The 27,291-nt window shown below is 35.1% G+C and overlaps 1 protein-coding gene across 4 annotated transcripts in view; it reads left to right on the plus strand.

Moving 5' to 3' along the window:
• LOC105381632 (epithelial discoidin domain-containing receptor 1) overlaps positions 1–27,291 on the plus strand; it is a 170,149-nt gene that overhangs the window by 21,652 nt on the left and 121,206 nt on the right. The window lies entirely within an intron of this gene.

The following is a 27,291-nucleotide window of genomic DNA, read 5'->3' on the forward strand; positions in this document are numbered from 1 at the left end:
CCTTACAACAACACTAATGGAAGTATCTCAGAAATCCTCTCACACGGTCAATGAGCCACTGAGCCAGGAAAATAACATAAAATTGCTCTTTTCGTATCAACATTTAATACCAATCAAGAGTAAATATGTACTTCAAGTTCTGAGTCGTAGTTATATCTGAAGGGTGTAGCTAATGAGGCAGGAGTATTATCTTCAACAACAGAGAAATAAAAAGAAAAGTTAAGTCCCTATATTGATGTTGAAAAAGATTTCAAGTAAGTAGATAATAGAGCTTTATTAGTATCTGAGATTAATTTAATAAAGATGGAAACTAAGTATGTATGCGTGTATTTTATTTTGTGTGTAAGGAAGTAAAAAACATAGTACATAATGCTAAATCTTGTTAATACCTATAGTTTTACGACCATTTTCCTATCAAACGTACACATTTAACTCAATTTTAAAATTAGTACTTTGAAATGAAATTCTGCAAGGCGGTACAGCTACGTCATTTATAAAAGAGTAAAAGAAAGTACCTACGCGATGCATGTGTTTGCATATTTTACGTCCCATCGCCTCGACTGCACTCTATCTTCCAAACTTACTTATAAAATTATTTCATATGACTGTACGCTATGGGAATAGTTATTTCGTATGACGGTCGAATGGCGTAGTGGTTAGTGGCCCTGACTGCTATGCCGAAGGTCCCGGGTTCGATTCCCGGCTGGGGCAGATATTTGTTTAAAGACAGATATTTGTACTCGGGTCTTGGGTGTTGATATTTATATTTTTAGTATCTATCTATCTATGTATTTGTGTAGATATATCAGCTGTCTGACACCCATAACACAGGTTCTGTCTAGCTTGGGGTCGGATGGCCGTGTGTGAGATGTCCCCACATATTTATTTATTTATTTATTTATTCAATACTGTGTAATGTTAAGCCGAAGGTCCCGGGTTCGATTCCCGGCTGGGGCAGATATTTGTTTAAACGCACATATTTGTTCTCGGGTCTTGGATGTGCCCGTAAAATGGCAATAGGCCCGCCCCCTATTACATTGGGACTAACATAACACTTTGGCGAAAAGTGGGTGCAGCAATGCACCTCTGCCTACCCCGCAAGGAATACATTAGTACAAGGCGTGAGTGTGTGTGTTTTTTTTATAAAATAGGTTTAATAGGGCACACCACGGAATATTTCTTACACTTAAAGTCTAATGGTCTTACTACTAACTTAAATCATGTACAAATGTTAAAATAGATCACAATTAAGTAAGTAAGCTAACAAACATGACAAACAAAGCGATGAGTTTTCTAATTTAATATATAATAGTCAATCATATAGCTACCAACGCACTCAGACGGTAACAAAGACCCGGTATCAAAACTCACCGAGCCTACAAAGTACTATAACATATTCGGCACGGAAATTGAACATATTTCAATAATATTATTTTGCAAAGATTGAAAGCACGATTAAAATGACAAAGGTTCGACAGGGGCGTTTTCGTGTAAACCATTATTCGATATTAGACTTTAATACCACTGGTTTTAAAGCAAGTCTCGATTGACAAATGTCTTTATAACTTTATTAATATTTCTGTCCCACTCTAGCATCAGAGTTTTGCCATAAAGTTTAGTTTACGACAGACGCCGGAACCGTACTTGGAGTTTATTTTTACAACCCCTAGACTCGTGATATTAATTTTAAAGTATTTATTTCAATAAATTTTTAAACGATATTTTCAATTTTAATGGCTAGACCAATAATGGTTGCAAATTTATTTATGTTTTGGTGTCTACTTTGTCGATTTTGGACTCCAACAAATTTTGATAGTAAACGTCAAGGTGAACATAAATTTTACTCTGAATTACATCGTTCCAATAGGCTTTGCTGATGACGTTAACAATGATGAAGGCTTTACAGCGGAGCAAACTCAAATTGCATGCTGATTGCATGTCACTGCAAAAGGCCCACGTAATAACCAATAACCTCGCTGATCTCAGACTATTACAATCCCAAAGAGCAAAGACTGCTCTTGACATCAATCGACGATAGATTAGAAATACTTCAGCGGCACAGTGATTGCTTATCAAGAGGCTTTCGCGTCAACTTCACGTCATATCTGCGTCAGTTGGCCGTCAAATGGCTTAAATTGCCTTCATCCTCGAAGCATTGCTATCTTTGATAAACAATATTGAACAAGATGTTGTGTCGCATATGAAAACAAAGCTAAACACTGACCGCATTTTGTTTACTGTCAAACCGAGAATAACAATTATTGTACCAATAAATAATATCACAAATATTCTCACCAAACTAATTCAAAATAAGAGCTCACTAGGAAGTAAGGTTTTATTTGTCGAGATATTTCTTTTGCACCGATACTCCATCTAGTTAGTATTGTATATCAAAGAATGCTATGGACAAAACGCTCGTTTCCGCAACGGAAAAAATATACGAAGCTGAATCAGTTTGTGTATCATATTTTTAGCGTACCTACTTATACACGTACATATGTACTTATAATAATATGTATGGAATGGTTTTAAACATTTCTTCCACAATGTGTTCGTTTTATTGAGATATGTCAAGGGTAAAGTATAAGAAACGGAAGATATTAACAAAAAAATTACGACAAGCCACCAAAAATCCTCTCCTATATGAGGAGGTTGAAATCGGGTGTCGTCAGTCAGTTTTGGACGTCAGAATACGGAGGTAGGCTCTTTGTGTGGCTAAATAGATGTTTGGAAAGCGCCCCAAGAGCCTATTCACTATTACTGTTACGTCACTTGCCTCAATAATTCAATAGGCGAATTGCGGGCAAACGTTGTTCGAGAGAGTTATTCCGTTCAAAGAGTTTGATTTCAAAATGTATACTACATATCGTACTTTTGTAACTATTCTATTTTGTAAATTCAGATCTGTTTTTTTAATGACGGAAATCGATACGTGTATTTATTGTATTATTTAATTATACACCAAATGCATATTTTTCTCGTTCAAGTTTTAGTAGCACCGAATTACGAACTACAATTGTTTTTTTATAAGTATTACAATTTATGCTGTACATAGTTATATAGCCTGAGATTTTAAAAACTCATTTTTACCTTACGGCCTACAGTAAATAGAGGAAACATTAAAACGAAATCACTTAAGATACTTTAGTGAGACAAAGAAAATATTGACATAATTTAAAAAATCTATTCCCTGTGCTAGGTACTTCCCCGAAGACCAAATCCAGCCATTAATAAAAAGAAAGTGATTTCTTATAAACGGATTTGTGTAAGCGGTCCACAAATCGATCGCTATTTCAAGCTTAATATTTCAATTTGCGTTCTTTCACATGCGTCCGTGTACAATGGCAACCCTCACTCCATCTATAATCCTCTTCTTAATCCAATGCTCATTGATCCTCTAAAATATCAACAATACGGAAAGTATATTTTAGTTTTATATAGGTACATAATCTACCCCCAACCTGCCCTGTCATGTCCGTAGGAGCGCATCAATATCCGTTCTCGCCAGTAAATCCCCTGAATCGCAAAATAAACGTTGACCCCTGATCGCATTCCGGCAGTGTGGAGTTAGGCTGTGTCCACGAGGTCAGCGGGCGGTGGGAACGATGCGAGCGGTGCGCGTGGTGAACGCGGTTTACATACAAAACTCCGCCGCCCGCTCTGCTTTAGTCGTGAACAGCCAAACAAATCCTCACCGCTGTTGTCCTGAGGTGCGATCATAGGATTCGATTCCATTTTCGAAACTACACAAGCATATGAAAAAAGAACAGTATCGTCAACTATCACTGTCAAAATTTTAGGCAAATTTGTCAGTTCCAAAAGTGACATTTGTTTTTTCTATATTTTTGTGTAGATTCGAAAATAGTATCGAATCCTGTGCTCGCTGCACTGTGTAGCGACTCAGGTTCATACAAATGTATGAGTTTGAAAAAGACTCGCCGTGCCGCCCGCTGCCCGCACCGCTCGCTGGCGTCGTGGACACTACCTTAGGGATGCAACTGAGGGTCACTGTATCTTACGAAAAACCGAAATTATGTATCTCCACTATTCTCCATGACTCGCGACTCGCATCAGTAAACACACCAATATGGCGTGACAACTCCCTTAGTAAAAAGACAAAGGTATCTGAAGGCACAGCACAGGGATCAGTTTTGGGCCCCTTGCACTATATAACGTATGTGAACGATGTGGTCAGTCTGATAAAACACTGTGAGATTTATCAATTTGCCGATGACACATGCCTAACTGCAGCAAGCAATGATATAAACACCGCTTTAAAACATCTCCAAAGCGATTTTACATTACTAACCAAATGGTCTCATGATGCAGGTCTTGTCCTCAATGCCAAAAAGACAACGTGTATGTATATAAGTTCAAGCCAAAACAGAATAACTGCCAACCCCAAACTAATCGTACACAATCACAACTGTCTCCACACGAAGGACAGTCAAAATTGTTGTTGCCCAGCCGTCGAAGTAGTTAGCAAACAAAGATACTTAGGGCTGATATTTGATGATAGACTCAAATGGACGGACCACATTAACCACATATGCGATAAACTCAGGGCAATCTTGGCTAAAATCAAAATAGTAAAACAAAAAATCCCATATCTAACATTGCTCCAACTATACAAAGCCTTAGGCGAAACCACAATCCATTATGGGCTTAGTTCGTATGGTCGGACGTGTAAATCACATCTGGATCCTATATATGCACTGCAATTAAGAATACTCAAATCTATTGTGCCACCTAAAATTAAAAATAAGTATAAAAATAACTACCACGAACTATTTTATCACTGTAAAGTCATACCCGTACACTATCATGTCCAATATAGCCTATTAATTGAAAATTTCTTTAACACTACCTATCAGAAAAAAATCCATCGCCAAAAACAGACCCGAAGTGCATTAAATAACAAACTAGAAGTCCCCCATTACAATAACTTATACGGAAAACAAATGTTACAATACCAAATACCTACATTAATAAACCACCTACCCTTAAATATAAAAAGTGAAATAACAAAAAACAACATTAAAAATAAACTTACACTTTTCTTTTCTTCTCACAATCCCTTTCATAAATAACTAAACGATAAAAATAACCACCTAGTGTGTCTACACCAATAATGTCACTGTGTATTTAGAATGTAAGCTTTATCTGTAAGTACCCTAAGATAGTTTTTATTAATGAGAAATGTCGTGTGAGTGCCAGTGTGCGGTAAAACCTAAACTGGTTTTTGTCACACTGTTAGTATTTAAGTCTTTATTGTAAAAATATGTTTGATTAATAAATAATTAAAAAATTAAAACTCTCGTTCGTATTTACTTTGTTAAGGTAGAGTAGACCCCAAACTTCTGTTTTCCTTCTAAATCCCTTTGAGCCACCATTGTTTTAATACTGAGCACTTTTATGAAATTCAAATAGCGGACCTCCTTCTTCTTACTTATATATATTTATTTCCGAAACACGAATCGCAATGCGAACTTCTGTGATTTATAGACCGAGTTTTGGCGGTACGGTGGACACTTCCTAAACGATCATTACTTTACTGATTAGTTACAGGAAATATTGTTTTATTTATTTACTTTGTTTTAAACTCCTTAAAAGGATACCTACCTAATACTTTTCTGTTTATTTACATACAGGTTTTTAACTATAAAGTTACTACGACTACAATACTACTCCAATTTAATCACACCTAGGTAGGTAAGTACCGTTTTTTCTACATCTGTTTACAGCTACTATTTCCACAATGTCCTCTGAGTGCCAGCTACTAACAACTACTTAATATTCTATTCCGAGAGTAAATGCCTGGCATTGTAGCAATAAGAACCATGAAACTGCAAGAATTGTAAAAATAATTGCCTGTAAAATAGTGCAAGCGCCGCTGTCGCACTGAATCGGTCATTCAGTATCTATTTATATGTATATTAACAATAATATTAAAAATCTATTAAAAATAATAGTGCATGAAATTAATTGCGCATATATTATGAATAATTAAAATACTTAAAAAAATACGTTCGCTGCCTGCAGGCAATGGCAGTTATCGGCATGATTATTTTTATGAACTTCGTGTTTTCTTGTAACTATATTTTTTAAGAATAGTTCTAGATATATTAGAACACCATAAATTAGAGCTCAAGTAAAACTGTGGATACTTTTATACACTTCGCGCATTCACACTCACGTAATTTTAGCAAGCCAACAAATGTTATACATACATACACTAAAACATACGACAATATGGAAAAATAGTTGCGTATCTAGAATGAAATGAAAGCTCTTCCTTTTTTGAAGCCGGTTAAAACTAACCGTCTTCTAAAACTTCACGACGACGTAGTTAATCAAAAAAACCCATAAAAGCACTCCTTTACAAAACTCTAAAACATTAATTAAATGTTCTTACAACAATCCAGATGAGAATCAAAGGAAACCTAATCATAACTTTACCCTATTGTGCGCAGTTTTTTCCCCGTCAACTAATTAAAATATTTGAATATTTCGCGAGTTTTAGTGGTGGGAGGAGAGCAGCCCGAGCTCGTTTGTAATACAATATTGTCGCGGGCACCGCAGAGGCCCGCTGTCCGACAATGCTACTGCTGACCGCTTGTTTTGTTCTCTGGCTATTTCCTCTGCCCGGCACAATGCCGCAGTGTATGCCACTTTATTACATAAAAAAAGTGGTCAAGCACGCTGCCTTCGGTGCTTAAGTGAAGTTTTCAACATGTGCGCGTTATTTTTTGAGGGCATTTTGCCCACTTTGAGCCTCAGTTGCCGCTAGGTCGCTATGTTGTCAAAGCATAGCTTATATTGAGGAGCGTTCTGCAGATTAGCATATTATATGGGAACACATTTGGATAAGAGAGTGTACCTAGTTATAGACTCTACGTTTACATAAATACTGAATTGAATATTCAATACTTAACTAGAAGTAATGAGCGGTACAGAAAACAAAATATTAGATCTAACGACTTCAATTTAAGGTTTAGATACCTCGAATGACCACAATGTCCAGTACTGAATACTAAAAACACAAACGGTCAACAAAGGTCCCCATTTCATTAAGTAACAGTAAAAAGCCCCTGACTCATACTTAATTCCCTCTATGCACGGTGAGCGAACAACTTTAGCCAACAAAAAGTCCATTAAAATGATTACACTATGTGATCTTCAGTAGATAGGTAAGTTTCTAATAGATGTTACCGCGTACACCGAAATAAACATAGCAACAGAGGGCCCGAGTTACGAGTCCAAGCTCTGTTATAGTATATAACAACCTAAAGTCGCAGTATTAAGGCTGATTTCACAACGACAAAACCAATACAAAAGGGTGAGCATAGTTTTGACATATCTAAGGACTTTCCCGTACTCGTATTTGGCATATTGTAAGTTTCTTTATGGATAAACGAATGCATTTTTTTGCCCATATTTTTTGTGATAAAATATGCTTAAAATATCTTATAATCAATGCAATATAACACTTGATTAATAAAGATTAAGAAAAAACACTTATTAATAGATTTCAAATCAAGATCCAACTCAGACGATGTTATAACATTCAAAACCACCCAATTATTAATTTAAGATTTGAATAAGACTAAGTATTTATTATGTATTTCAACTTCAATGCATCCATCTGCTCTGTATTTTTCCTTAACAATAATAAAACAAAAAATAAAATAAAATAAGTACAAAAAAGCAAAAAGAAAAAGTACAAAAAAGTCCCGTCCCGTCATACCCAAAGCATGGTGTCACTACATGTTCGTGGAGGGATTCTCTCGAGGGGTACAGGTTTTGGGGGTGAAGGGGAGGGGGGCTTAGACACCTTTACGAGTATTGCACGTGCTCGCGGCTTAGCGTAATTTTGGATGAAATTGTACCCAGTCTCTAGCTTTTGTTTATTTATTTACTAGCATTTCCCGCGAGCTTCGCCTTGAAAGATTTTCCCGTGGGAATTGTGCGAAAAATTTAAGTCTGTGTGTTCTGATGCTTATACAGGGTGTTGCAAAAAGGGTATACTAAGCCGAAACCTACATTTGCAGCATGGTATATCTAAGCCTGAAACTGAAATCAGAATTTGAAAATTCGCGAAAAAAAAAATTCATTTTCCATAGAAACTTTGTTGGTCACGTGACTTTTACTATGGAAAGTCTGTTTTTTTTTTCGCGAATTTCCAAATTCTGATATCAGTTTCGGGCTTAGATATACCATGCTGCACATGAAGGTTTCGGCTTAGTATACCAATTTTGCAACACCCTGTATAAGCTTTGTTTTAAGAAAACCTGTTTAGTTTTGGCTTAAAGAAGTACCTATAACAAACCTACTTACAAACTATTTTAATTTTCCAATAAGTAAGTACATTTTGGGTATCTGCAAAGCTCACTGTCAGTTCACAGTAAAGAACGCCAAGACAGGATAAAAAAATTGAGTATGGAATGAACTTGAGTCTACCTCAAAAAATATTTAATTTTATCCCAAACGTATTCCTGAGCCATCCAGCCAGTATCATACTTTGTTGTAAGTATCTTGCACTGCATACATAAGATAAATGGAAGCACCATTTTGTTGCTCAAAGTCCTTTACATGTATAAGAAAACTTTGCATGTCACTCAATAAGTACTCGTAAACATAGAAAACTTACAGTATGTGAGCTTTATAATAAATCTGTTCGTGAAACTTCCTTCCTCTGCGCTTGGATTATGAAAGCTTTTCCTCCTTGTTGTGTATCGTGTACTGGAGTTATTAATTAAAAAATAAAAAACATTTTATTATGTAAAGTGTAAATAAATCTTCAGATATTTCGTATATTTAATAAAAACATATTCGTGGCAGCCACACTCATATTCCGAGTTCGTCCAATTACTTATATTAAAATATATTATGAATATTCTAGCAATATGGCTTTATTTGAAATAATCAATTGTAGCATATTTTTATGTTAAAAATAAATATGAACATAATTTTAAATTTTTCTGCCATCGATGCAAATGTCGAGAATGTTCTTGTATTTTATATAATGACTTAGTCCTACAAGCACACCGAAACATTAAACATTAATATTTATGTAATGTTTCAATTAGGGGGATATGTACAAAGGGTCCACCCGAGAGAGCCATGTACAGGAGCATCACATCCCCTCAGAATAGAATAGAATAGCTGTAAATACGTGTCTGTAAATACGCCACTCTCGTCGCTCCTGTCCGTATTCTAAGACAATGTTACCATACCATTATTTAAAAGGTATAACATCATGACAGCCTATTTTGGAAGCGTCGGCTATACAGCTCACCTACTCGCTCACACTGCTCAGTTGAGTGAGATGCATGACTAGCATTGTTCTTGAGTGTCAGTTCCGTCCTGTGGCTTTCACGGTGTTGAGATGGAGATTATTCTTTTGTTCCCAACGTTGGAAATTGAAGAAAGTAAACATCCGACTTTTTAGCGCAGTATTCTTGCTGGGAGCCATTTTAGTTTGATACGTTGGGTTTATTTGGTTTTTCCGTGCGCTGTGGAGAATTTCAGGAAATTTGTGTGCACTTTTGTATAGTATTTTGCATAATTTAAGATGCTTTTGTTATGATCTTTTAAACATGCATGTCTATTGTCTAACCATGGAACATCAATGTCTACTCAAAACTATTTACCATTTATCTTCTCGTCTTACACATAGAGCTATAGAGACCTAAGACTATCAATAAGGCAGTGGCGCAGTCGGTGGATAATTTACTCCATACTTCTAGTTAGAAGGCAGGGTCCCTATTAATTCGTCGTGTTATCTTATTATTGCTTTGCTTCTGTAATTAGTATGTTGTCTATGTAATCATGATACAGTATTTACGTATTTCATTGATAATAATAATTTAATAATTTATTTAATGAATTAAAAAACACAGATTTTAAGCCTAGTTACAGTCACTTAAAACTAAGTTTTAATATCTAGGTAATTAAAGTAATTATCTTACTTATACAAGTTATCATTTGTATGTTAACAGGACTTAAAATTTATAATAATAACTACTCACCCCTGATACCTGAACTAGGTGTTAACCTGTATCTCAGGCACCAGGTTTCTTCCAACAGGTGCATAAACAGAAGCTACCAATTACAAATTTATAAATGATAGTATGTTTTTGTAATTAAGTTGACAAGGAAAAGGACAGCAAGTAATCATCAAAGCATAGTAGGTGCAAATTATAGTATAGGTATAATTATTATATAATATTATAAGAGGTTTACGTTGGTAAAAAGTTTTATTTGACTATAACTAGAATATTCTCAGTACTGTCATAATTTAAGTCATTCAACCATGCAAACAAAGTTTTTTTACATTCTCTTCTCGTAAGGTCGTGTATTTTCAGCACGAGATTAATTTTGTTATAAAGGAATGTACCCATAAAAGGGAAAAATCTATTGGCAAAACTGGTTTTACGTGATTCAGGGTAAGGAAATAAAAAAGGTCTTCTCCTGTGTTGGGTCAAAGCTTTATTATAGCATATGAGTGAGTGTTTCCTAAGAATAGTTTGAGAGATAAATAGTTGTCGAACGCTCAATACTTTGCAGGATTTGTACAGTTCAATCGTTGGGAAAGTAAATGGACGAAATGTACTAACCTTCAGTATAGCTCTAACAGCTCTCTCAAGGTTTAAAAGAGTAGTCTTATATGTACCACCCCATGTTGTTATACAATATAAAATTAAAGACTGTGTAACGGAACATAGTCCGTCCGTAGCAGACTTATACATTATTACAATATTTATGTATAGATGGGCGAAATTTTTATTATAAGCAAAATAAGACTATACGCTGGTTGGAAAACACAACCATACCGAGATGTAGAAATGCCACACTAGTGCCATCTATTGGGTTAGACTCGATGACGCATTTCCTTATATGGTAATGTTCGGGGGGTGTTGTGTCGTTCGAATCGACAGATACCTAGAATAAGTACAAGTCTTATTGTTGACGCTTAGAGTTTAAAGAGATATCATACTAGATTCGGTTATATTATGTTTCAACCGTTTATACGGCTCTGTTAATTATTGTTTGATTATTGAAATGAATGACGCCATAGTGATAAGTTATTATTATGAGGATCAGATTTGCACAACACTAATTTACGCGACACTTTACGTACTACGCCTCCTTGACGCTCAACTGAGTATCTTTTAGTTCTAATTAATCGAATCAGGACTTGAAATTAGTAAATACTAGTTAAATAATAATAATATTAATTATCAATAATTATAGAACAATAGTCCATCGGTTTATTACCTTAAAAATATTTAATAGTTGTGTTATTGTCTAGCTCAGTGGCGCCACCTGTAGTCTAGGATCTTGGGGATGGGGTTGAATCGATAAAGTTCGATGGATGAACCGGAAAAGAAAGAAAAAAAAAAAAAAAAGAGTCGATGGTCAGGGAGGCTATAAATAGATTTCGGGAAGAAAACTCGCCCTTGGTCTTCCCGCGGGATTTCGTGTGATAACATCAAGCCTTTGCATTTTAGAGTTTTATTTAAAGGGAAAAGGGGATAGAGAATGTATTTTTATAAGTGTGTGGATACGGTGGATTGCAGCTTCGACCAGCCGGCGGCGGCGCAACAAGGAACCTCAGCTAAGTGTCGATTGGATTTTATAATAACCACTATTTCGAGGTATCACAGCATATTATTATCTATATTCCACTCCATTCATAATATCAAAATATCTATTTTGTTCTGGTTTCAAAATTCGAATATTTCCATAACCTAAAAATCCACTTGTTCCCCATTATTAATTGTTCAGCATCTTGGCCATTTTGAAATTGAAGGCTGCTAGGGTACCTAGGTTTATTAGGAGAGACCCAAGGAAACCACCTTTTACTTCATCAATCAGCCTTAAAGATTCTATCACATAAAACAATCAATTTACAAGCATAAGTACATTCGACTATGGGAAAATTACCCCACTTGTTTCATCAAGCTATGTTTGTTTACCTGGAAGGAATAAACTTAGTTACTTATATCAATATAGTACAGATATTGAATAGTATGTTCTATTGAGATGATGGCTAATGAGTCAAGTATTTAAGTATGTTACTTTTACTCACAGCAATCTATCTACCTGAAATTGTTTCACCCAGCAGTCTTTGCATACCCAGTAAAGAACAGTAATTAGCATAATACAGACCATTAGGTGTACCTATGTTTCATTGTGGTGGATCATAACCTATGTTCCAACATATTTGGTTTACAACCTTACTAGGCTTGCACAACAATCTGAATAAGTACCTAAGTAATAATAATGGATGATTCATCAGATATATAACATAATTATGTGGAATCCTATTCAGTGATAAGTGCTTGCAATTTAAGTAAATCTATTAGGTAACATATTAGATCATTCTGAAATTGTTTAGGTTACAAGAAGATTCATATTCCTAGGTAGTCGGTACTTATTTACTTATCTCCTGAGATACACAATATAAACTTATTTCTACCAACTCCATCTAGTTCTCATGTAAGCATGTACTTATCTATTCAGTCTTGAAACCAGAATGAAGAATATGCTTCAGGTTATTCATATTAAGCTATGAATCTATTTAGCAAAATTATATTCTTATTTGAATCAGCATTCCTATTTAGTACTTAAGTAATTTAAAATCTACAGCTAGCTCAACCTACTTTGATTCTCTAAGAGTGGTTATTATAAACATTACTTATTACTTATATTCTTAATATTTGAAATGATTTTAAACATTTTTCCACCGGGATGAAAATTGGCCGGACCATATTTTCATAAAATACTATGTTTCTACTTGAATAATTATTGTGTGTACTTGTGTGATTCACTAGTTTAATGATTCTCTATGGTTTTATTATGGGTTTAGCTACACTTGGTAAATTCAGGTATTTGAAGTATTGTTTATCATAAAAGAAAAAACCATACTTAACAATTAGGCAGCAACAAAACCAACAAACATTTAAGTGTTGTATTGTTGGCAAAATAAATCTACTTTCAAAACATTAGTTCAGAACTAAGAAACCCAGATTCTTAATTTATACTTACTTACTAGGTACTTGATACTAGGAACATTGTGTAAAATGTGGGGTTGTATAAAATGCATTTCATCTTCAAACCACTTAGATGCTAAGCAGTTAGGTTTAGACTGTGGGAGAGTAGGTTATTGAATTGAAAACATGCTATCCTTTTGTATCTCATGTGTGGTGAATGTTATTGATGTATAGTTAGTGGATCTAGGCCTCTTACTCATTGATGTGATAGATATGATTTTGGTATTTGCTTACCCACCTAAGTATGTAAAGTTGGCTTTATTGGAATTCAATAGGTATTTACTTCAGTACCTCAATTACTAGTTATGTATCAGAAAACAGAATAGAATTCATGTAATTTAGTAAGTATTCCTTTTATTCAATGGTTATATTGGCCATAACTTGTACCTGACTGACTGTGACTAAGACAATTCTTATATATTCAGCAAGTTAATGATAATTTATAATACTTAAAAACCTGCATTATACCCTTTTATTAATATAAATAAAGATTGATTTTGCTTTGGAAAAGATGTTAAGAATATTAAACAAAATTAATAAATAATAGGGTCAATGAGTCAGTTGCCGACCTAGTTGAGCACCAACTTTACTTTTACTAAAGTGATCTACTTGTCTGATTAAATAAAATAAATACCTTCAATTAGATACTTATACCCGTAGGGTCAATGTGTTGGATGGCGGCCATAGGAGCACTAACACTATTTTAAGTTAACTGAAATATTTGGAAAAGATAAAATAAATATTTCCATAGTGAATATTCATGCAATTTTACTTTTGAAGGTTAAATGGATATCATTGGCTATATATTATTGACTGTGACCATGACAACTTTTACATATGAAGTGATTAGTAATAATTTATTATACTTATTATCCTCCTTTAATTCTGCTAATATTAATAATTATTGATTTGGGTTTGGATAAGATGTTGATAATATTAAACAAAATTTATAATTAGGGTCATTGAGGCGATTGGCGACCGTAAGAGTTTCAACTGTATTCTATTCTAAATAAAATTTACTAAGTTTGGAATAAGATAGGAAAATATTTTCATAGTACATGAGTTACTTACTACCGATAAATAAATTGAAATGACTTCTTACCAGCTTGGGTAAAGGAAAGCAGTTGCTGAATTGGATTCTTCTTACAAACTGACCAATATACATACCATATACAGGAGGAGATGATGACAGTTAGTTATTAATAAGTAATGTTGAGCTTGACTGTGATGAAGTTAATTAGAGGCAGGGAAACCACCTCGAACAACTTGTAGGTACCATGGTAGACACAAGCCAGCATCGATAAAATATTAATTGTCACATAACTCTGAGATCTACAATATAGAGATACATTTGAGTGATTGCTCTTGACACAAGCTGAAATGGGAGATAGTAATTATATTCTAATTATGTCCATTATTGGAAGACATTGTACTGTGACGATACACATGAGTAGACTCAGGAAATATCCGTGTCGAATAAATGTATAAGTAGACTCAGGGAATATCCGTGTCGAAAATACAAGAGTAGGCTCAGGAAATATCCGTGCCGAATAACTATTACACATTATGGATACATAAGATATCCGTGCCAAATAACTATTACACATTATTAAGTAGACTCAGGAAATATCCGTGTCGAATAAATGTATAAGTAGACTCAGGGAATATCCGTGTCGAAAATACAAGAGTAGGCTCAGGAAATATCCGTGCCGAATAATTATTGCTTATTATGGATACAGAAGTAGGCTCAGGAACTATCCGTGCCGAATAACTATTACACATTATTGATACATTAAGTAGACTCAGGAAGTGTCCGTGTCGAATAAATGCATAAGTAGACTCAGGAAATATCCGTGTCGAATAAATACTTAAGTAGGCTCAGGAGATATCCGTGCTGAATTGTGAAGCTGAATAAAATATTATTAACATCATCTGGATCCCAATCAATAGATCCTTTCCTAGGCTTTGACTGACTGACAAAAAAAAACAGTTTGAATAGAGCCAGTGGGCTAGAGAAGGTAGATGGGTCTGGTGGACAGATCTGGTCGTCCTTCATAGGGTGTGCGAGGCGGGGCGCACCTTCTATTCAAATTAAAAACCTTTTTTTTATAGATAATTTTGTATATATTTAAATTACTTTTGTTTAATTAAATCATGTATGTTTTAAGAAATAACTATTGCTTTAGCTTTGTTCTGTTGTCCTAACAAATAGATAAACTAGGGATTATGAACTAGGGTTCTAGGGATTAGTGCTAGGGTAGGGATTCTCTCAACCTCCTAAAAGAACTTTAGTTACTTCGGAAATGTAGAGTCCTAACCGCTAGACTAGACGATCACGTATTGGCCAAACGAATAATGCAAAACACGTATACCGTTACAAGACTTCTCTTCAGTTCGTTTCAGTTTAGTTAGGGCGAAAAATACGTCTCAAATAGGTAGGTTAGAGTCCGAAGGTTCACTACAGGGGGGGGTATATTACAATTGATATGCCGTAGACCAGGATAGGGTGATCAGAATTATTAGAAACAGGATCGGGTTATTAGGAACGTTATTTTATTTGTGTGTTGCATTATTCAAAAACTTAAAAGGCTTTTAGCCTACAATTGTTGCCGTGAAACGGAAGGAGATTGAGAGAAAACGTTAATAGGAAAATCATATGTGTAGGCGTACAATAAAATAGGCATTTAGAGGAAAAAAAATAATAATAATATAATGTGTACACTTAGGTAATACATTTTGTTTGAACCATTTAAAAGGTCAATAACTGGTAACTTTACCCTTTACATAAAAAAAAAAAACTTAGCATAATATTTGTATACTTGTATACATTTTGCTTGAAACATTTGAAGTGCCGATATGTGGTACTTTTACCCTATTGTATACAAATTGTTGCATTCAAACTTAGTGTGCTTAAAATACGTGTAGGTTGCCTACAAATGCATTAGTAAAACAATCAAATAGGTTATAGGTAGCGTCCTGTCATTATTATTTTGGTAAAGACATGACATTGTGATTTAGAAGCTGCGCACACTTTACATGGTTCATTTATACCGATCTTACCATGGTGCACTTGAAACTGGTAGGTTTGGCGCATGGATGTTGCGTCATTTTCTGTAATTATTTCATTAAATTAATAAAGGAAAAGGGGTACCTATAGTAAAATAAAGTAGGTACCTACTAAGTAAACGAGGATAAACTAGTAAGGTCAAAGACCGTTCGAAGTTAGCGTGGTAGGTAGCTATAACTAACAGATGTTTTGGTGAATGCAAACTTTAGTAAGTACCTAAGTACTTGTTTACCTATTTAATTTTTTCTACGACTACGATTGTCTAGGGAATAGATTTTTTGTTATTTATACATACATATACACATATTATAGGTAGATAGTAGACACATTTTAATAAGTGTCAGTTTCACAGCGGCGGATGAGATATATCTACTCATGGCAAATTTATTTTGATTGTGTGCATCCGATTTTATGCTTAATTCCAAGTGTACTGTCTGTCTACTGTTATTTTATACTTCTACTTACCTTTAAATAAAAGGAAAATAAGGATACAACAGGAAGAAGTTAGCTAGCTGTATTTGATGTTCGAACCTGATTACCTGTAGATATCAATGATTAATTGCAGTTCAAGAGTTTTAACACAGGTGGCGCTGGTATACATATTAAAATATTTTGCATTGTATAATTTTCTTACTCATTTATTTAGGTAGTCCGTTATGTGGGTTTAATTAAACCATAAAGGAAGAGTGTTGTTATAGGTTTGGTGTATGTTTATATGCTGATATATTTATACTTTCAACGCTAGAGAAAGGGGTGTAATGAGAATTAGTTATGTATGACAAATACATTTTGCCAGCATAGAAAAGATAGGATTAGTGTTGGGTCTTATGTCAAGGTGACTTTTACCCACGATAGAAGGGGATTGGTGTCATGAATTTGGTATGGATGTAGGTGAGTTCTAGGTACCTGACGTGTAGGTACCTTACGGACAAAGGAAAGGGCTGTTATAAGTTTAGTTAGCGAATATTATTGTTATGAGTTTTTTGGATTTTGGTAATAGTATATTCAGCTTTCGTGGGGTTAACTGAATATGTATATAATTACCGCATTCGTGTCGACAAAATTAAAGACTGTTTTGTACAGGTTCAATGACCTTCATGTACCTATGTACCTATTTAATTAGGCAATGATAGGTAATGTTACTTCTTATTATAATGTCAGTGACAAACAGCTGTCCAGCTCCAGTGATTGTCACTAAGGTGTTTGTCACCGTGGTTAAAAGATTATGTAGTGGGATAGGTTGTCGGTGGCTGTTTGCCGATGCCGGAGGCACTGTTCGTGTGTTGGGTACAGTGGATATGTCACTCCTTTCGTTGTACCTACTTCAATGGCATGTATGTAGTAGGTATGCGTTTTGCTAATACGCAGGTATAGGTAATTAGGTATATAATTGGAACTAGGAGGGGAAATCGATACCTAGCATGTGGAGAAAGAGAGGTTATGATATTATGATCTTATGTTTCTACATGTATGTAAATACTTAGCTGGCTACACTACCGAATGTTGTGGTGGATAGTGACCTTGACTACTGTCTCGAGTTCGATCCTCGGGTTTTTGGTGTTCAATGTGTGTTGTGGTGTTAAATTTATGTGCATGGAGATTGTGGAGGTGGCTCTCTGTTGTTGGGGAATTGGAGGAGGTTCGTGTCCTGCAGTGTATACCTAAATACAGGCTGCGCGTGAGTGCGTGCTAGCTACATATAGTTTAGGTACTGGATTGCTAATTGCGTGTAGGTGCGATTGAGTATGGATTGATATTGTGAATAATGTGCACGACATTAGGGATATTATGAGATAGAGGAATGATAAGATTACGGTGTAAATAAAATGAGCTAGTGAAGGAAACTATGTTCGTATTTACATACTTACTTATATCTGATTTTATCAATGTGTTAAATTAGGGTGGCTTGGGTTCATCATCATCATCGGCCGTAACATCATTAGATTAAAAGTTACACACAAATAGGTATTCATAGGGTTACTTCAATGTCGTCATCGCATATAGGGGGTGTTTAGGACTGTTCCCAGGAGAGGAAGCTGGAAGGCATAAGATAGTGGGGGTGAGCCTAGTGAATGTATGTTACAGTTCTTTAAAAATAGCTTGATTAGAATGACAGCTGTCAAATCCATACATTTTATTTGTCACTTCTTCGCTTTCAAGGGAAACCCAACTTTATTTAGCAGGCATAAGTCAAAGTCAAATGGTTTCATCATCAGCCAATAATCGTCCACTGCTGGACATAGGCCTCTCCCAAGGAGCGCCACAACACTCGGTCCTCGGCCTTCCTCATCCAACCACTACCCGCCACCCGCCTATGGTCGTCGGTCCAGCGGACAGGAGGGCGTCCCACGCTGCGTTTGCCTGTTCGTGGTCTCCACTTGAGAACTCGTCTACCCCAACGGTTATCGGTTCTTCGGCAGATATGACCAGCCCACTGCCACTTCAGCTTGCATATTTTGACAGCTATGTCGGTAATCAAATGGTTTAGTCGACGTAAAACTTTAAAATTATTTGTCGATAGTCATCTACCAGGAAGATCTGTCAATCAAACGTGGTATATTTTAAAGGGCTCATGCTATATTTTATAAACTATAATATGTGTATTAGATTATAATGATGTGTTAGATTATGATGGCCATGATTCATAATCATCGGGCGGTTCAACATAATATTAGGTAAATGTCACAGAATAGGTATCCTTAGGGCTGCTCCGATTTTATAATCATCATCATCATCATCAGTAGGGGGTGTTTACGAATAGGTGACATAAGAGAGTGGGGGTGTCTCTTAAAGTGGGTAAATATGGGCTGCTCCAATTTTATAATCATCATCATCATCATCAATAGGGGGTGTTTACGAATGGGTGACATAAGAGAGTGGGGGTGTCTCTTAAAGTGAGTAAATATGGGCTGCTCCAATTTTATAATCATCATCATCATCAGTAGGGTGTGTTTAGGAATATGTGACATAAGAGAGTGGGGGTGTCGCTTAAAGTGAGTAAATATGGACTGCTCCAATTTTATAATAATAATAATAATAATCATCATCATCATCAGTAGGGTGTGTTTAGGAATAGGTGACATATGAGAGTGGGGGTGTGTCTTAAAATTAGTAAATATGGTTTAAAAATGTAGGAATGTTTATGAATGAGAGTGTAGTGAGGTGATTGAATTGAGTCAATCAATACTATAAAATAGGAAAGACGGTTGTGATGTGAATGTGGGTTAAGTATTGTTCTGTTGTTACACACGTGGGGGTGAGAGTATTCATCTAGAAATAAATAAGAGCTTAGGTTATTTGACAATTTGAATGCATTTTAAATTTGACTGTCTTGGAGTGAACGAATGTGCCTAACTTACCTAAGTATTTCATGAACAATAGATAAATATTTTAGAGTTGTTTAATTTTGGGGGTGATACACCATTTAAATCATTGGTACTCAACCTTTTTTATGTAAGGGCCACAAACTAGGGCATGCAATACCGCAATACCGGTATTGGTAATACCGGTATTAGGGACAAAATTCACGCTTTTTTCAATACCGGTATTGAAAGTTAATACCGGTATTGAATTGATACCGGAATTGGACTTTTTTAGGCTATAATAAAGCGATTAAGATATAGTATTCCTATGTACTGTGAAAGCGCACTTGTTTCCAACCGTTTGATGCAGTTTTCGGCCGTTTGATATCTACTGTTGTCCATGCGTAAACGGACACTGGATGTAAAAATAATAATTTATTGTAAAATTTAAACTCTAATACTCAATTCTCGTAAAAATCTATTACAAAATACTGAAATTATTGGTTTTTCTCGTTTTATTTTGACCTATACGACCTTTTATCACAATATATGCCATTTATTACAAGGAAATCTAATACCGGTATTAATACCGGGATCCCGGTATTGAGTTGCAATACCGGAACTCAATACCGGTATTGAAAATAGTTCCGGTATTGCATGCCCTACCACAAACACGTTTAAGTCATGGTACGCGGGCCACTGATAAAGGCCCGGCGGGCCACATGCGGCCCGCGGGCCGCAGGTTGAGTATAGCTGGTTTAAATTCTCATTGCACTCCTTTAAATAACTAATTGATTTTGTAAAGGATTTTGGGTTAAACTAAAAGTTATGGATTGGAATAGGATTATTGTTATTATGATTAGTGATTAGGAGAGTGGATAAATTCTTAAATCAAGGGGGTGTGTTGTGTACTTACACAAGAGGGATAGTAAATAAGTTTCTACTTGGATTTAAGTTTAGGCACAGGTTATCTGAAGGTACAGTGATGATGGTCACACCGTGTAACCGTGTCATTTATTCATTGGCCCTGTAAATTTTATACTTTTACTTTTATTTTTTACTCTGGCGCGCTAATGTCGGTGACTATACTTTGGTATGGTAATGAAATGGAATGTAGTTTTGGAGTACTTCTTCCTATACTTAATAACTTTACCGTGATAGATTACATTTTATAATATATATTTTTTTGTGAAGGTGATAAGTGATGGTTTTAAATTCATACCTACTGCTGAACAATTCGGATAAACTACTGATAGGCATATAAGACATTTGCCGAGCTTCTATAAGGGGGCTATCAAATGAGTTATCTAGTAGCATTGCTTATTGGATAATGATATCTTTGTCGTTTTTATTGTCTTGACCGACTAAGACTTTCTGCGATGGTCTACAGTGCGGGCTTTCAACGATCTCATATTTGAGAAGGGAATAGTGTGACTTTGGATCTCAACTCAAATATTTTTCATTAATGAGTTATTATTGATTTGCATAAATCACAAAGACATTGAGGAGGAACTAATTTAAATGTCACTCAATGCGCCGATCGTTCTAAGAAAGTACTGAGAGACACATAGGGCATTTGGTGAGCTTCTATAAGGGGGCTATCGAATGAGTTGTTCAACAGGACTACTGATAGTGTAAGCCTATTGGATAATGATACCTGTGTCGTAGATGGTGTCTGCTTGACTGGACATTCGGTGAGGATCTACAGTGAGGGCTCTAATCGATCACATATTTGAGAGGGGATATGGGTCTCAACTCAAGTATTTAGTTTAACTTTGTTACTTAGGTTCTTTTCTTAATTGCAAAGACATTGGGAAGAAAACAGTAAGCAATTCACCCAATGCATCGATCGTATGGAGAAATCACTGAGAAACATATAAGGCGTTTGATGAATTCTTATAAGAGAGTTATCAAATGAGTTGCCTGATAGGATTGATTATGTGCACGCCTGTCGGGTAATGACACCTTTGTTGTCCTCATTGGGTGCGCTGGCCGAGTGGGTGGCATCTATCTGCAGTAGGGGGCCTCGAACTCGTTGCATATTCGAGATAGCGAAGGGTACAGCGACTGTTACCTCGAATATCCTGGTTTTAATATTACTAAGTGACAATAAAACACTGGTTACAATACTATGAATTAAGTAAATTTAATATGAGAGTATTGGGGTTTATCACCTTCACTAAGATATAGAGTTATCATTGTCTATCAAGTTAAGTAGGTAAATTTTTATCCAATTGCATTTCCTAAAAATTTAGGGGGTGGTTGTAACGAAACTTATTTGTATTGTAAGGTTCTGATATTAGTTTGTTATTTTCATGTACCGTTATTCATGTATAATGTATAAGTCTTAGATAGGTAAATTTTTATCCAATTGCATTTCCTAAAAATTTAGGGGGTGGTTGTAACGGAACATAGTCCGTCCGTAGCAGACTTATACATTATTACAATATTTATGTATAGATGGGCGAAATTTTTATTATAAGCAAAATAAGACTATACGCTGGTTGGAAAACACAACCATACCGAGATGTAGAAATGCCACACTAGTGCCATCTATTGGGTTAGACTCGATGACGCATTTCCTTATATGGTAATGTTCGGGGGGTGTTGTGTCGTTCGAATCGACAGATACCTAGAATAAGTACAAGTCTTATTGTTGACGCTTAGAGTTTAAAGAGATATCATACTAGATTCGGTTATATTATGTTTCAACCGTTTATACGGCTCTGTTAATTATTGTTTGATTATTGAAATGAATGACGCCATAGTGATAAGTTATTATTATGAGGATCAGATTTGCACAACACTAATTTACGCGACACTTTACGTACTACGCCTCCTTGACGCTCAACTGAGTATCTTTTAGTTCTAATTAATCGAATCAGGACTTGAAATTAGTAAATACTAGTTAAATAATAATAATATTAATTATCAATAATTATAGAACAATAGTCCATCGGTTTATTACCTTAAAAATATTTAATAGTTGTGTTATTGTCTAGCTCAGTGGCGCCACCTGTAGTCTAGGATCTTGGGGATGGGGTTGAATCGATAAAGTTCGATGGATGAACCGGAAAAGAAAGAAAAAAAAAAAAAAAAGAGTCGATGGTCAGGGAGGCTATAAATAGATTTCGGGAAGAAAACTCGCCCTTGGTCTTCCCGCGGGATTTCGTGTGATAACATCAAGCCTTTGCATTTTAGAGTTTTATTTAAAGGGAAAAGGGGATAGAGAATGTATTTTTATAAGTGTGTGGATACGGTGGATTGCAGCTTCGACCAGCCGGCGGCGGCGCAACAAGGAACCTCAGCTAAGTGTCGATTGGATTTTATAATAACCACTATTTCGAGGTATCACAGCATATTATTATCTATATTCCACTCCATTCATAATATCAAAATATCTATTTTGTTCTGGTTTCAAAATTCGAATATTTCCATAACCTAAAAATCCACTTGTTCCCCATTATTAATTGTTCAGCATCTTGGCCATTTTGAAATTGAAGGCTGCTAGGGTACCTAGGTTTATTAGGAGAGACCCAAGGAAACCACCTTTTACTTCATCAATCAGCCTTAAAGATTCTATCACATAAAACAATCAATTTACAAGCATAAGTACATTCGACTATGGGAAAATTACCCCACTTGTTTCATCAAGCTATGTTTGTTTACCTGGAAGGAATAAACTTAGTTACTTATATCAATATAGTACAGATATTGAATAGTATGTTCTATTGAGATGATGGCTAATGAGTCAAGTATTTAAGTATGTTACTTTTACTCACAGCAATCTATCTACCTGAAATTGTTTCACCCAGCAGTCTTTGCATACCCAGTAAAGAACAGTAATTAGCATAATACAGACCATTAGGTGTACCTATGTTTCATTGTGGTGGATCATAACCTATGTTCCAACATATTTGGTTTACAACCTTACTAGGCTTGCACAACAATCTGAATAAGTACCTAAGTAATAATAATGGATGATTCATCAGATATATAACATAATTATGTGGAATCCTATTCAGTGATAAGTGCTTGCAATTTAAGTAAATCTATTAGGTAACATATTAGATCATTCTGAAATTGTTTAGGTTACAAGAAGATTCATATTCCTAGGTAGTCGGTACTTATTTACTTATCTCCTGAGATACACAATATAAACTTATTTCTACCAACTCCATCTAGTTCTCATGTAAGCATGTACTTATCTATTCAGTCTTGAAACCAGAATGAAGAATATGCTTCAGGTTATTCATATTAAGCTATGAATCTATTTAGCAAAATTATATTCTTATTTGAATCAGCATTCCTATTTAGTACTTAAGTAATTTAAAATCTACAGCTAGCTCAACCTACTTTGATTCTCTAAGAGTGGTTATTATAAACATTACTTATTACTTATATTCTTAATATTTGAAATGATTTTAAACATTTTTCCACCGGGATGAAAATTGGCCGGACCATATTTTCATAAAATACTATGTTTCTACTTGAATAATTATTGTGTGTACTTGTGTGATTCACTAGTTTAATGATTCTCTATGGTTTTATTATGGGTTTAGCTACACTTGGTAAATTCAGGTATTTGAAGTATTGTTTATCATAAAAGAAAAAACCATACTTAACAATTAGGCAGCAACAAAACCAACAAACATTTAAGTGTTGTATTGTTGGCAAAATAAATCTACTTTCAAAACATTAGTTCAGAACTAAGAAACCCAGATTCTTAATTTATACTTACTTACTAGGTACTTGATACTAGGAACATTGTGTAAAATGTGGGGTTGTATAAAATGCATTTCATCTTCAAACCACTTAGATGCTAAGCAGTTAGGTTTAGACTGTGGGAGAGTAGGTTATTGAATTGAAAACATGCTATCCTTTTGTATCTCATGTGTGGTGAATGTTATTGATGTATAGTTAGTGGATCTAGGCCTCTTACTCATTGATGTGATAGATATGATTTTGGTATTTACTTACCCACCTAAGTATGTAAAGTTGGCTTTATTGGAATTCAATAGGTATTTACTTCAGTACCTCAATTACTAGTTATGTATCAGAAAACAGAATAGAATTCATGTAATTTAGTAAGTATTCCTTTTATTCAATGGTTATATTGGCCATAACTTGTACCTGACTGACTGTGACTAAGACAATTCTTATATATTCAGCAAGTTAATGATAATTTATAATACTTAAAAACCTGCATTATACCCTTTTATTAATATAAATAAAGATTGATTTTGCTTTGGAAAAGATGTTAAGAATATTAAACAAAATTAATAAATAATAGGGTCAATGAGTCAGTTGCCGACCTAGTTGAGCACCAACTTTACTTTTACTAAAGTGATCTACTTGTCTGATTAAATAAAATAAATACCTTCAATTAGATACTTATACCCGTAGGGTCAATGTGTTGGATGGCGGCCATAGGAGCACTAACACTATTTTAAGTTAACTGAAATATTTGGAAAAGATAAAATAAATATTTCCATAGTGAATATTCATGCAATTTTACTTTTGAAGGTTAAATGGATATCATTGGCTATATATTATTGACTGTGACCATGACAACTTTTACATATGAAGTGATTAGTAATAATTTATTATACTTATTATCCTCCTTTAATTCTGCTAATATTAATAATTATTGATTTGGGTTTGGATAAGATGTTGATAATATTAAACAAAATTTATAATTAGGGTCATTGAGGCGATTGGCGACCGTAAGAGTTTCAACTGTATTCTATTCTAAATAAAATTTACTAAGTTTGGAATAAGATAGGAAAATATTTTCATAGTACATGAGTTACTTACTACCGATAAATAAATTGAAATGACTTCTTACCAGCTTGGGTAAAGGAAAGCAGTTGCTGAATTGGATTCTTCTTACAAACTGACCAATATACATACCATATACAGGAGGAGATGATGACAGTTAGTTATTAATAAGTAATGTTGAGCTTGACTGTGATGAAGTTAATTAGAGGCAGGGAAACCACCTCGAACAACTTGTAGGTACCATGGTAGACACAAGCCAGCATCGATAAAATATTAATTGTCACATAACTCTGAGATCTACAATATAGAGATACATTTGAGTGATTGCTCTTGACACAAGCTGAAATGGGAGATAGTAATTATATTCTAATTATGTCCATTATTGGAAGACATTGTACTGTGACGATACACATGAGTAGACTCAGGAAATATCCGTGTCGAATAAATGTATAAGTAGACTCAGGGAATATCCGTGTCGAAAATACAAGAGTAGGCTCAGGAAATATCCGTGCCGAATAACTATTACACATTATGGATACATAAGATATCCGTGCCAAATAACTATTACACATTATTAAGTAGACTCAGGAAATATCCGTGTCGAATAAATGTATAAGTAGACTCAGGGAATATCCGTGTCGAAAATACAAGAGTAGGCTCAGGAAATATCCGTGCCGAATAATTATTGCTTATTATGGATACAGAAGTAGGCTCAGGAACTATCCGTGCCGAATAACTATTACACATTATTGATACATTAAGTAGACTCAGGAAGTGTCCGTGTCGAATAAATGCATAAGTAGACTCAGGAAATATCCGTGTCGAATAAATACTTAAGTAGGCTCAGGAGATATCCGTGCTGAATTGTGAAGCTGAATAAAATATTATTAACATCATCTGGATCCCAATCAATAGATCCTTTCCTAGGCTTTGACTGACTGACAAAAAAAAACAGTTTGAATAGAGCCAGTGGGCTAGAGAAGGTAGATGGGTCTGGTGGACAGATCTGGTCGTCCTTCATAGGGTGTGCGAGGCGGGGCGCACCTTCTATTCAAATTAAAAACCTTTTTTTTATAGATAATTTTGTATATATTTAAATTACTTTTGTTTAATTAAATCATGTATGTTTTAAGAAATAACTATTGCTTTAGCTTTGTTCTGTTGTCCTAACAAATAGATAAACTAGGGATTATGAACTAGGGTTCTAGGGATTAGTGCTAGGGTAGGGATTCTCTCAACCTCCTAAAAGAACTTTAGTTACTTCGGAAATGTAGAGTCCTAACCGCTAGACTAGACGATCACGTATTGGCCAAACGAATAATGCAAAACACGTATACCGTTACAAGACTTCTCTTCAGTTCGTTTCAGTTTAGTTAGGGCGAAAAATACGTCTCAAATAGGTAGGTTAGAGTCCGAAGGTTCACTACAGGGGGGGGTATATTACAACTGACATAGTGCGTAGTATACGGTTTTAATGACAGTAAACTTAGCAACGTGACGCAAGTTTTTGAAAATGTAAATAAGTTTGCGCACTTTGGAAGTCAAAAACTGTACATGGTCTTTAAAGTTGAGGTGTTTATCAATAATTACGCCCAGGTACTTGATATTGTCCGTTCTCAATAAAGATTTACAGTGGCATACAATATCGTTATTATTGTTTTTGCAAGAGTGCGCTATCAGTTCTCCACGATCTGGTTGGGTAAGACCAGAGATGGAGAAGGTGATGTACTTAGTCTTGTCCGCATTTAGTGTCAGCACATTTTCATTTAACCAGTTACAGACTATATTAAAACCGGTTTGGGCCAGATGAAAAACCTCCTCCCAGGTGTCAGAGTTAAAACTTAAAACTGTATCATCCGCAAAAGATGAGACTCTGCCTTTGTACAATTTAAGTCGGCTGAGGTCATTTATGTACACCAAAAATAGGGTAGGACCTAAAATACTCCCCTGGGGTATACCGTAGGATACGGGGAGGGCGCTACTGATGAAATTGCCTATTTTCACACATTGAGATCGATGAGAGAGGTAGTCGCGTAATAAAAAGAGCTGGGTACCCCTTACACCGAGTGACTCCAACTTGTTT

Source organism: Plutella xylostella, chromosome Z (genome assembly GCF_932276165.1).
Source record: "Plutella xylostella chromosome Z, ilPluXylo3.1, whole genome shotgun sequence".
Taxonomy (NCBI): domain Eukaryota; kingdom Metazoa; phylum Arthropoda; class Insecta; order Lepidoptera; family Plutellidae; genus Plutella; species Plutella xylostella.